This window comes from Microtus oregoni, unplaced genomic scaffold (genome assembly GCF_018167655.1).
Source record: "Microtus oregoni isolate MIOR12 unplaced genomic scaffold, Mior012 000024F_ref0000369, whole genome shotgun sequence".
NCBI lineage: Eukaryota > Metazoa > Chordata > Mammalia > Rodentia > Cricetidae > Microtus > Microtus oregoni.
Genome location: NW_024543083.1, coordinates 33,225,680 through 33,234,714, shown reverse-complemented (window position 1 = coordinate 33,234,714; position 9,035 = coordinate 33,225,680). Strand labels below are relative to the sequence as shown.

Genomic DNA, 9,035 nt, shown 5'->3' with positions numbered 1-9,035 from the left:
AAAACCAGCAATGTTGATAGTGGTGGTGGTGGTGGTGGTGAGAGCTATAGACGTTTGCTTTGGCCTATAGCAAAGGAAACTATTTCAAACGCGGAATGCAGTGCCTGGAATGGGATTACACCACAAAATTCCCTTTACAATGTGAAACTATTGTAACTTGACCATGTCTTCTGTGCATCTAGCCAGCAGGGTCCCACAGCTTGGCAGCTTCACTGTGTAACTGACAGGAAGAGACTCTGATAGGGTACTGTTAGCCCAAGACAGGATCAACATTGAAAATCAGAGCTGTTTATACAAAACGTGTATGTCTTATGCACCATTCCAAAGTAGAAAAAGTCAGAACTGGAATCACCATGACTTAGACACCATCAACATTTCTTAACTACTGAGCCGAAATATCATGGGCCTCAAATTCAATAAGGAAATTATCCTTTGTAAAACATTTACAAAGGCCTATCCCTTTCACGTGTGTGGGAAGGCGTTGTGACAAAATTTTCTGTGGTGTGCATCACCCTACTTGGTCTGGCTAGGGACATTCTCAACCGCTGGGCGCGGCTATGCTGCAGGGAAGCGCTCCAGCAGGCGAGGAGCGCTGGCAGGTGTCTGAGGAACAGAGGCGGAGCGCAGCTGTTTGACTCTGAAGGCAGCAGATAGGAAGAACACTTCTGCCTGCCTGCCACGGGCATCAGCTGAAGGATCTGCTATTCTTGCAGATTCGTCTACAGTGAGTACGTAATTCGGGGACTGAAAAGAACTAAAAACGGCGCTGTGGTTTCTCAAAGTGTTTTCCAGGACTCCAGTTCTTTTCATGCAGCCAGTCACCTTCTGGGACTAAAATGGAATTTCCTGTAAGCAGAAAAGTCTGAAGAGGATTCTTCAAAGATCCTTGAGGGGAATTCATCCGCTAGCAGGGAAGGGGAGTTCAAGACGCCTCGGAGACTACATGTATAGAAAAGTACCTTAGGCTGCCGAGGGGAGGGGAGGTTATCTTAAACAATGCATGAGAATGAAGGAACAAATTAGAACTCCTACCCAGGAGCCAAAAGAGTAAGAGAACTGTTGAAGATTCCAGCTTCTAAAGCAAAGATTCAGAGCAGGCATTAGAGGTGTGCACGACACATTACATGTCAGTGCCCTGGTTTATGTATTTATTCCTTGTGCGTGCATGCATGTGTGTGTGATGTGCATATGTGTATCAGATAAGTGCCTCTGAATGCAAACACCCATATGCCACAGCACAAGCGTGGAGGTCACAGGGCAACCTCAGGTGTGGGTCTCCACCTTTACCTCACTTGTGACAGGGCTTGTGGTTTGTTGCAGTCTAAGACCTGCTAGCCTGTGAACAGCAGATAGCCTTGTCTTTGCCACTCCCCTACATCTTGACATAGGGATGCTGGGATTTCAGACAGGGGCTCTAGGTATCTGAATTCAGATCCTTGATGTTTCATGGTAACCCCTTTTCCCTCAGAGCCATGGCTGCAACCAGGACCTTACTATATTCATGCAGGAAAGATATCTAAACTATTTAACAGCTGCTCGCGTAGCAGAGGGTAAGTAGCTGCCCTGGCATGTGCTCATATAAAAGAAAGAGAGTTCTTCTCAACAAGAATGTGATAGTTTATTCGGGAACAAAACTTGAGTGACCATGACCCAGGAAACACAGAGCTACATTACCTCAGGTTCCATGTTCCGACTCGGAAGCAGTTTCATGGACTGTTTTTGTTGTTGTTGTTTTGTCTTTGTTTTTTTTTTGTTTTGTTTTTATTTTTGTGGTAATGGAACAAAGAAATTTGTAAATCAAGGCAATTTTCAAGCACATGGTGGAAACACCGCAGGGCCGGTTATAGCAAGATGGAGGAATCTCCCCTCTAGACCTCAGATGCCACACGGCAACATGCTTGTCTCGTGAGTTGGTAGAAGCTAGAGGGCTGTTAAAATTCATAGACTCGAAGGGTTTTAGGTATTAGCTACAGGATATTAGCTCCAGCACAGAAGTAGTCAAGGAGTCGTTACCCAGGAGGCTAAAAGCAGGGAATTAACCTCTAGACCTGCAACATCCCCACCCTCCCCACCAATGCAGTTCTAATCAATCAATGACCCTTTGCAGGTGTCCACTCTTCCCAGGAATTCCTGTTTGCATTTGACTGCAGCATCTGAGTTTTCTGGGACCTGGGACTGTTAATGGTAAGTTGGAACAGCCCTAGCCAGCAAGGACGCTGATCACCCTGCCTACAGATGCCAACTTCCCACACCCACGTGGCCTTAATGGCACACACCTGAATTCTCAAGGCTGCCATCCCAGAATACAAGCCTGGGAGTGGACCAAATGCTCATGTTTTCTCCTACCTATAACCATTCCCACATTGTTTTTCCCACCTGGAAAATTAATTTCTGACCTGGCCAACAGCTGTCATTTCTTTCAAGAAAATTTTGGGATATTTCACAAAGTCAATAGGTATTTTTTCTCCCTAAAACCCATTTCCAGGAATCCTAATTTCTCCTGTATTCAGAACTGGGGTGGAGAGTGAGGTAAAAAGCCGGTTTCAAAGAAGCAAAAGTTCTAATCCCAATTTCCTTGTGAATAAAGATGGACGGATGGGCATGCCTCAAATCTAAATCAAGGGAATTTAATAACAGTTAGTAACATTCTCCAGGGAACTGCTAAAGTTACTAAGGCCTTTTGTTTGCACTTCCAGGCTTCCAGGCAAAGTATAAAAGAGCCTGCCTTCAGTAACTCCAGGCATAATAAAGACTGGCGGTCCCTGCAGGTGTGGGCCAAGGCCTGCTAATAAGAAGGTTTTTTTTTAACCCGAAGAAAAAAGAAAAAACAAAACAAAGATTGGCCCAAGGCTTTAGGTCAGTTCATGATGTCTCTGAGAAAATAATTACTGTACATCCTTAGAGTCCTGTAATTAGCTAAAATGGTACAATCGAACCCATATCCCTGGGATGACTGAACCAGATGGAGAGAATACGAACATTCACTTCCCTTCCTGTGGAAAAGGGGACAGTTTGTCCAGCCACTAGATCCTTCATGGGTGTAAACTGAAAGGTAACCATGCCAAGAAGGAGGGGAGTCTCAAAGGGACTGCACTGATCAGAACAAAAGGCACACTCAAAAAAGGCAAAGTCAGAGTTGAATTAAGGGTTTATTTACAAATATCTAGACAAAGTGGAAAAAAGCCACAAAAGGCTTTTGTAGCTCCTGGGACTTGTAGAGCAAGCAATATGAGTCTTCAGACCAAGTAGGTAAAGGGAAAGAGTGGTCACTAGAACATAGAGACAGGGAAGGCTCAATGGGTGATGCCACCAGGCAGGAGCTGGACATGTGGAGGTAACAGTCAGAGGTCAGAGAGACAAAGAAAGAAGCTGATTCTCAACTTTACTCCCTCCGATCTGTGGAAACCCTGTCTTTGGAACAACGGGTGATACAAGACTTGATATTCTTGAAGTCATCATCCTGGTGCCCAGAGCAAAAAGGAGCCATGTAGAGAAATTCTGGAAAACCAACGGAAGTTGCCCAACTCACGGACACCCCAAATGGTCCTTGGTAGCAGCCCAGTCTGGACAACACCATGGCCCAGGGTGGGCTACCAGGCCTCCCATATCAGCCTACTCCTTTTTTTGTTTGTTTGTTTGTTTGTTTGGGTTTTTTTTGTTTTGTTTTGTTTTTTGTCTTTCCAGACAGGGTTTCTCTGTAGCTTTGGTGCCTGACCTGGAACTAGCTCTTGTAGACCAGGCTGGCCTCAAACTCCCAGAGATCCGCCTGCCTCTGCCTCCCGAGTGCTGGGATTAAAGGCGTGCGCCAACACCACCCGGCTATCAGCCTACTCCTTACTACTTCTCTTTCTCTCCTATTCTCCACCATATATTCGCTTATCATAAAGGGAGCCGTCTGCCCTGCACCGCAGGCTTGTGAATGTCTTCCCTACAACTCGGGCCATGAGGACCCAGGCTGGCATGTGGGTGGCTAACACCCGCCTGAGTGGGGAACGTGGGTGTCTTCCCTCCAACCTGGGGCCTTCCGGATTGTCTTGATTATATTCATTGAGGTAGGAGATCTTCAGTTACCATTCTGTGCTGTAGGATCCTGGAATGTATTGACTGAGCAGAAGCAGTCATTGCCCTCTTCTTGTAGCCTGAAGATATAGAATTTGCTTTACACTTCTGCTGTCTTGCTTTCCCCACCATGGTGCATGGCACCTGGAGTTGGGGGCCAAAATAAGCCATTCCTCCCTTAACTCGGTTTTGCCATGGTATGATATCACAACAACAGAACCACAATTAAGAAGGAAAAAAAAACAAACCTTCCACCATTTACCAGTTTCTGTCAAATGTCTTGAATCAAAACAGGCAAGTGACCCGAACGCTAGCACATTAAGTCCAGGCACTAGGCCACATTTGTCGTCTGTCTTAGTGCTTTGATTGCCCTGCGTTCATTCTTATTCCCCCGGCCGAAATCGTGCTTGGCAGTCTCTCTCCGCTTCTGTGTTCTTATCTGATGCCAGCACCGGGTGACTCACGGATCCATAGGATTCTATTAACTTGCCGATACTAATTTTCAGGTTTTAACTTAGCCGTGTCTGGTTGTCAGCGCAGGAATTTTTATTAGAAAGAATTATGGGATGGAGAGAAGGAAATCCTGGCTTCTCCACATAGGGAGCCTTTGAATGTATCCCTTTCTGCGCGTGTGCTTAAATTGTGGGACAAAGCAAAGTTCGGGGCAGTCTGCTTCCTTTGCTCTTTCAGATACGAGTTGCCAGTGAATTATGCTGAACAATTTTCATTTCTTCAGCCCATGCATAGACTTAATTTCACCTTTCCTGTTCTTTCTTCCTATAAATATAATGGGATTTTGTGATTCTCGTAACCCTCTCCTGGGGCATGGAAGTTGAAATCTTCATGAGACAACCAGAAGCTTGATCTTAACCTCTTGAGCGACCACCTGGGGCCATGGTGTCATCCAGACCTGAGCTGCTGCCGAGGGCCATGCCTGGGCCTGGGTCTAGGATCTTACTGCATCCGGGTTCTGTGGGTTGAAGTCCGAGGCCCGTGTTGCCACCAAAAGTCCCATGGAAGCCCAGGGTGGAAGCTGCAATATGTGACCTTGTAGGTGTCCAGGCGCTGCCAGAGCCAGCCTGATCTGAGCAGCCAGGGCTTCCATCAAGAGCCAGGATGCTGTCGGGGCCTGGGCCGCTGCTGGGGGCCATGTCTGGGTCACAATGGTCCAGCAGCAGCTGGGGTCTGTGTTGATGTCTGTGGCCTGTGCCACCTCAGGTGGCCGTAGGAACCATGTGATACAACCAGAGGGCCATGCTGAGTCAGCCCTGCCCCTTGCTGACCCTTAGAAAGATGGCTCCGCCTCTCGTTGCACTCTGCAGCAAGAGAGCTGGCCCCATCCTTCACAGGAGAGATGGTCCCACCCCTCGCCACAGGCGAGCAAGAACTTACCCTGACGGCACAGGCTCTGCCCCCTCGCCTGAGGCTAGTGGCCCCAGTGGCTCGGAATGACCGGCTCAGCTAACAAGCAAGTCTACAGACCACGTGGAGTTGGCTCTCCCTAACATCCACCCGAGCAAGGACCCCTGGAGCTTGTGAAGGAACTGGTCCTGTGGAATGATACCTGCAGGATCTCCATGATTTGGGGAAGCCTTGTGATATCCCAGGGGAATTTCAGTCAGGATCCAGGGATGATGATGTGCCGGGAAACCAGAGGCCGTGAACGAGACCAATGAGTCATTGCAACGAACATTTGCTAGTAAAGCCAACTGGGCAAAAAGGTATACTATGTGGTACACTGCTCCAAATGCATGTTGGATATAGGTGGGAGAGGTGGAAAACCAGAGAGGGTTTTTGGGGGGTGTTGTGTTTTGTCTTATTCTTGTGTTTGTATGCTTGCTATGTTTTATTTTGGTTTGATCTTATTAAAATTTTCTTTTAAAGGATGCTGCAGGGTAAAGGGAGAATATGGGGAACTGGGAGGTAAGTGAAATTGGGGTGCATGATGTGAAATTTCCAAAGAAATTATATTTTAAAATGAATTTAAATTTTTTTAAACATTGGAAAAAAGAAAAAAATCCCACACAGGCAGATGCAGAGGCCCATCTCCTGAGTGACTGTGGACCTCATCAAGTAAACAATTGCGAGTCAACATCACAGTTGGTTAGGTCTTTCATTCTCCAAAAACAATAACTGCTGAGCTTGGTAGGATCCATCTGTATTCTCAGCAGTGGAGGCTGCACCCAGAGGATCTTGAGTTTGAGGACAACCAGGGCGACATAGTGAGACCATATCTCAACAATCAAAACAGATACACACTTTTACTGACGTGATTTATTCATCTAAAACACACATGGCTGGTTGCTTGTGCAGTGACATTTCATTTGTAGTTTAATAAATAAAGCTTGCCTGAAGATCAGAGAATCAAACAGCCACCCTGGTCAACCTTACAGACACACACCTTTAAGCTCAGTAGCCATATTAGTTTGCCATAGAAACCGGGCGGTCGTGGTGCAGACTAGCGCGGCATGCCAATCATTCCACGGACTGGGTGCCAGGCATTCAGATATCTGACCTTTGGGGGTCATTCTCGCTCAAATCACCACAGCGATTTGCAGAATATTCACAGTTTGGGAACATTTTGTCACGGCAGAAATCCTGTGTCTTCTGCATCAGCCCTTTGACTCCATCGTCCTCCTGCCCCTATCCCTTTGACGAACACTAATCTATTTTCATCTAGGAATTTGCTGAGGCCATTTTCTATCAATGGAATGATATGAGGTCTTTTGTGACTCTCTCCTTTCACGCAGCAAAAATACTTTCAGGGTTTACCGTTCTTGTAGTATGCTATCATTTCATTACTTTTTGACTACTTGAGACAGGTGTTTCTATTTAGCCTATGATGTCCTAGAATTCACTATGTTGTCCAGGTTAGCCAAGAATTCTGTCTTCCTTTCTTGGCTTCCTGACTGCTGAGATTACAGGCATGGGCTAACATCATCAGATGCTTTATTATTTTATTTTTAGGAGAATAGTATTCCTTTGTATGGACTATAATATTGGTTTAATTACGCATCAGGTGGTAAAAGTTAGGGTTCTTACCCCTTTGGGCTAAGAGAAGCAATATTGCTAGTATAATGTATGGATGTATGTTTTCATTTCTCTTGGGGTAGATACATTTGAGTAGAATTGACGGCTCCTATGCTAACTCTTTGCTTAAGTATTTGAGGAATGGCCAGAGTGAAGAGAAAGGAAGACAGTACTGGGTGGCTTCTTGAAGGGAGACAAACATGGGACCAGAGCTGGACCTCAGAGGAACCTCAGGCTCTCAACGGTTTTACGGACAGAACTCGAGATGACACCAGGCCAAATACCTAACAGTAAGACAGTGGAGACCGTAAGCAGAGCCAGGAAGCTCACTCAGAGTGGAGCACAGCCCCTCGCTCAGCCGAGTATAATAATAGGTCATGGGTTTGATTACAAATACAAGACTAAAGGATCTGGTCTCTATTGAGGAAACAGTGGGAGGAAGTTGGCAGAAATTTTATCAAGTTATTTTTGTTAACCAGTGAGGTACTTCGAGGGGACTGTTTTGGCTGTGTGGTGTGGAAAATAAAAGAGGAGGGAATGGGAGTAGAAACGTTGTTTAACTGATAGAACATTCTGAGTGTAAAATAACAAATGTGTATTTACAGCTTCTAGTACAGGGGTATTTTACCCTCGGCAGACGTTCGCAGACTCTGGAGTTATCTTTGCCTGGGACACAGGGGAGAATGCTTTGGGATCCACCAGGGGGAAGTTTCACTTTAGCCTCTTCTAAAGAATCTGGAATATTCCAGTGGAAGTTCCATCCCAAATCCCCTCCCCTGGAGTTGCCTCAGTTGAGACAGGGTTTCTCTGTGTAGCTTTGGAGCCTGTCCTGGAACTCACTCTGTAGACCAGGCTGACCTCGAACTCCTCCTGCTCTGTCTGCTTCCCCGAGTGCTGGGATTAAAGGCCTGCACAACCACAGCCCGTCTCAATGTCCCTTTCTTAAAAGCAACCCCCACATCAAACTCTAATGTGCTAGCCGCACCCAAAGCTGCACTCTTTCTGCCTGAGTCTGTGCAGTCAGAATCCACGCCTGAGGAGAATTTGGTGAACTCAGCTATAGGTAGAGAAGTGACCCAGGCAAACCAATCAGAGCTCTGCTTGGGATATTTTCCTTGGAGTAGGACTTTAGAGAGAGGCAGAGAAGAGTGTGGCAATGAAAGGGAGAGTGAGAGAGGATGGGGGAACGGAAACAACCCGACAACACTGCAGTCTCAGATCCAGCTACACCAGAAACACGAGATTTATACTAAAGCCAGGTGTGGTGGCACACACCTGCAATCCTGGCATTCAGGAAGCTGGGGGAAGAGTCCAAGGTCTGCCAGGCTCACACAATAAACTGAAGGTTGATCAGCCTGTATAATATGCATCTGGAGCCTGAAAAAAGGGGGCGGGGGAGGGGGGAGGTCTAGACTTAGGTTTTCCAGCCAACACATTTTCCATTTTGTCAAAGCTAGTTTTGTTGGGTTCTGAAGTGGGGAATGGGAAAAATAAAGAGGGTGACTTTAATGGGAGAGAGGGTGGGAGGTATTAAAGGAGAGAGAAGAAAAGGGATAAATAACATTAATGATGTTTGGAAAAACCTTTCCTTGTGGAATCATACTATTTTATATTTACCTAAAACTCACATAATGAATAAAATGTATGGATATACATAAATATATATATGAATTTATATATATAAAGTTATGTCATTTGGGCTGAGAGTGCTCCCCACGATAGCCATAAAACCCCAGGAACAGGCATGAGAAAGTTCTTTCTGAGTTGTTGGTCAGGGTAATTCGAGTGCTTCACAAAACAAATAGGCTATTGCTACTGCCCTTGATTACTTGAAGGTAATTTCCATAGCTGAAGACACCACACACTTCAGACACAGAACTCAGGTGATTTAAGCTGAATCTGACAGGAAAAGCCTCTTCCCTGAGGTCTAGCTTTCACAGAACCAG

At 46.0% G+C, this 9,035-nt stretch overlaps 1 long non-coding RNA gene across 3 annotated transcripts; it reads left to right on the top strand.

Moving 5' to 3' along the window:
* The first annotated feature begins 543 nt into the window (after positions 1–543).
* LOC121462327 lies at positions 544–5,945 on the top strand. Of its 3 annotated transcripts, none has more exons than XR_005976303.1 (4): positions 544–728; positions 1,469–1,550; positions 2,108–2,184; positions 2,697–5,945. It is a non-coding gene; the product is annotated as an uncharacterized LOC121462327 (long non-coding RNA). The 3 variants fall into 3 exon arrangements; XR_005976301.1 differs by having other exon boundaries at positions 544–848; XR_005976302.1 differs by lacking the exon at positions 544–728 and adding an exon at positions 911–945.
* Positions 5,946–9,035: the final 3,090 nt, after the last annotated feature.